Source organism: Oreochromis niloticus, linkage group LG7, assembly GCF_001858045.2.
Source record: "Oreochromis niloticus isolate F11D_XX linkage group LG7, O_niloticus_UMD_NMBU, whole genome shotgun sequence".
In the NCBI taxonomy this organism is placed as follows: Eukaryota; Metazoa; Chordata; class Actinopteri; order Cichliformes; family Cichlidae; genus Oreochromis; species Oreochromis niloticus.
This window is the reverse complement of record NC_031972.2, coordinates 50460231-50464158: the sequence shown is the minus strand read 5'-3', so window position 1 is coordinate 50464158 and position 3928 is coordinate 50460231.

The following is a 3928-nucleotide window of genomic DNA, read 5'->3' as shown; positions in this document are numbered from 1 at the left end:
GATTTGTCTTCGTCTTCATCTTCATCTTTGTCTTTTTTCTTTTCTTTCTCTTTTTTTGGACTACTCCCTTTAGGTGTTGTCCCAGAGGATTATCCTTCTGATTCACATATTTGATTTGGCAAAGATGTATGACTTACCTGCCGCGATACTCCTCACTTACCCAGGCTCGGGCTGGCAGTGGGAGTGGCTTTTGGCCCTCAGGGGCTGGCTTTCTTGCATCGTTGCTTGCAATCTATAGGGTGAAGTGCCTTCTTATGTCTGAGGGATTTTCTCACATTGCTTCCCATTAGTTAAATTAAAAACAAAAATAACAACATTTAACAAAAGAGAAACACATCTGTCGTTTCTGTCTTTTGTTCTATCTCCCTCCCGTCACGCCCAACCGGTCATGACAGATGCCCGCCCCTCCGTGTGACTGGTTGTGCTAATCTCAGTGATAGCACGCACCTCCAAAATAGTTTGTATGAGCAAGTCTCATAAAAGACGTAGTATTTAAGTCACTTTAGCCTAAAGAAGCCACTTGGCAACCCAGCTCCTCCTTACTATATTGTGTCTGAATCATTGTCGAGCTCTCCCTGACTAAGGATTTCCTAATGCTTGTGGAATAAGGAGGAAGATCCCAGAGCAGAGCCACACTTCCAAATTTAAATCACATTTAGTCAAAAACCATCTTCTTTTAACTAAAGTTAACCTGTTGCTCTCATTTGGTAATGTCTCAGTTCTTATTTCCTACCAGGAACCACTACATTCATCCTGTGGCTGCCAGGTTGTGAGCTACACTGGTGCAATAATTTTCCAGGAGGAAAAATATGCAACTCGGACATTTTTTAAACATCTTTGAGCCATGTCCAGGTTGTCCATGTGAATCCACATCCTCACAAAAGTTTCTACACTGTGAGCTTTTCAGTGTAGAGCATGCTGTGCATGATCTCTCTGTTTAACATTAAGGACTCCGCTCTGTTGAACCACCTAACCCCTTCTTGCTGGCTGCCTTGTTTCAAACCTGCTCACAGGCCTGCAGTTTTTGATGCGAGTCACCACCAGGTGGCACTGTGAGCTTCTTGCTCACTCAGCACCCCTCACCCTCAGCAGCCGCAGAGTCAGTTCTGTTACAAAGTGAACTGACTTGTCTTTCTGGCCCTTTAGCAGACACACCCGGTACACATGTTGCTCTGCTTGCTTTCTCATCAGAGAACACACCACTTGTGCTCATCTCACGTGTGTTTAAACCTACATTTTGCTGGTTGACAATCTCTGACATGTTGTTCTTTGTTTTCTGTTATCATATCATTGTGTGTTGTTATATGCAAGCCCACACACTTGGCCTGACTTTGGTCTGTTGCTTGAGGGCGTGTACTTTGGTTCCAAGTTGAAAGAAAAACCTAATGCAATAATATTTAGATAACAGCGCGTTACAGTCGGATTGGAGGATACAGTTTGTGGAAGCTGCGTTTCCTGTTAAAAAACAACAACAACTTTGATCTCATTAATGATATTGCGGCTGATTGGAGGCTGCCTCCTGACGTTTGCACCCAAAATTTCATGGAAGGCCAGAGGAGTGGAAGCTGTGACAGAAGCACAGAAATACCCATGGGTTTGCTCTGGGATGTTCAGTTACCACACATGGGTGTAATCAGCGGCCATTAATCACATCTTGGCTGGATTTAACTTTCACCTGGAGAAAAATCATCCACACCTACAACCTTCACACCTCCTTCTGGCGTCACTCAGGTTTAAATGCTCCAGCAGACCCTGGGCTCTCTTTAAATGGACAGTTTGAGTGTGTGTGTGTGTGTGTGTCTTAAAGGATGTTACACTCTCAAATCCAAATCATGCAATTTTTTTGAAAGTTTTTATTTTTTAGTGAGGTGACCAATTATTGTCAGGGTACGGCTGAGAGGCATGATGTGGACCGAATGCAGGAGACGGAACATAAACTCAAAAAAGCACCTTTAATGTTGAACTCTTGACCAAAACTAAAACATGTAGTTAAACAGGAGCAAGTACTCCGAAAACTAGGAATATCTGGGGGAAAAAACAGAACAAGGAAACACCCAACCATGCAGGATGATGCAATGAAGAACAAGGGAAGACTCAGACCACGTATGCAGATGCATGCCAGCTAATGAGGAGATGGGAAATAGGTGGGAGGACAGTTGAAGCTAATCAGGAAAATTAGATAAAGGAAGTGAAATCTAACATAAAACACAGAGAATAGCTTCATCAAAATCAAACAGGAAGATGGACACAAATGAAATGGGAGTAACTTCCCAAAAGAGCAACTTCACACAGGAAGCACAGAAAGACAAAAAAAAGTGGATAAACTAAATACTACTTAACCAAGGTACACAAAGACGAATGTGAAGATGATGGTAAAATATAAACAAGACAACCACATGATACAAAAGGAGCAAACACAACACAAATGATCCTCCAAAGTAAAATGGATCATAATCCACAGAAACTCAAAAGCTTGGACATTTGTGAATGATCTCACCTGTAGAGACATGGGTAACACTTTATAATACGGCCTGCAACCGAGGGTGTAATCCAGCTTTAATCAAAAGGAAATTTAGCTAATTTTATTTGAAATAGATACACAGTAAACAAGTCGGGTTTTTATAGGAAAAAATAAATAATTATACTGTAAGTAAATTTAAGTACAGCCTAATTTCCTGGTAATTTTGCAGAAAAATAAGCAAATATTTTAACGTTGTTATATTGATGCCATGATTGATTTTCTATCAATCAATTGTCCCTTTTTTTTGTTTTTTGTTTACTAACGCTGTTTCCCAAAACTCAGAGGGTACTTCTGATGTAAGATGGGGAAATTTTGTTTGTAATGCAATACTTTCAATTACATACAGTATAATTATTTCTTTGTTTCCTGTAAAAATCTGACTTGTTACTCCCTTATTCTAGTGTACCTAACTGTAAGTATGTCAAGACATTGCTTTATTTAAAAAAGAAAAAATTAACCAAACGGGGATGTGTTTGGTCCACCTGAATGATTAAATCATCTGAAGTAATAAAGTACAAAAAATAGCATTTGTAATCCTACGTAGGTGAAATACTTAAGTATAAAACGTCAGAGTGTTCACTGTGAGCAGAATGGGCCTGTGTCTGATACACTGGAAAGTCCATAGCATTAGATTAAGTAAACATTTTTGATTAGATCAGTATTAAGGAGTGTAAGAGGCAGATGCTTTCAGCTTTTGAGTGTTTCTGGGTTTCTCTCTCTCTTTAGTTTGATCCTCAGCAGGTCGGCTGCAGATCAGTGAGACTGAAATCAGGTGAGAATCTTGCAGCTCTTCATCTAGGAAACTCTCTAGTGGCTTTGGCACTGTAAGCTTTGATAAATGTGTGATGGTATGAGGTTTTGTCAGCTGTAATCTGGGCTTTTAGTTTTTTGAGGTTGTTTCATGTGGTAAATCCTCTCAGGTTGTGATCCTGAAGTCTTCCCATGCAGACATCCTGAATCTGATCCGGAAGAGAATTATCGATTACAGTCAACCATGTCACCAGTCAATTTTCTGCTATGTAATATGTACATGTCAGTTTTCAGGTGGCATGGTGGGGTGATTGTTGCACTGTCAACTCACAGCAAGAAGGTTCAAATTCAAGTCCTCCAGTTTTCTCCCACAGTCCAAAGGCTTGGGGTTAGGTTAACACATGATTCTAAATTGAGCATAGATGTTAATGCTTATCTGTCTATCTGTGGTAGCCGTACTATAGATGAGTGACCTGTCCAGCGTGTACCCTGTGACAGCTGGGATATTCTTTCCACTGGAGCTTTGGGTGTTTAAAAGACTATATCTCACCTATCACCTCAACTATCTCATCTTTGAATAGTGACGTAAACCTACTCAAATTAAAATTGAGACTTCAGTTCAGTGTCAGTTTATCCATTTCACATTGAATGTGCACA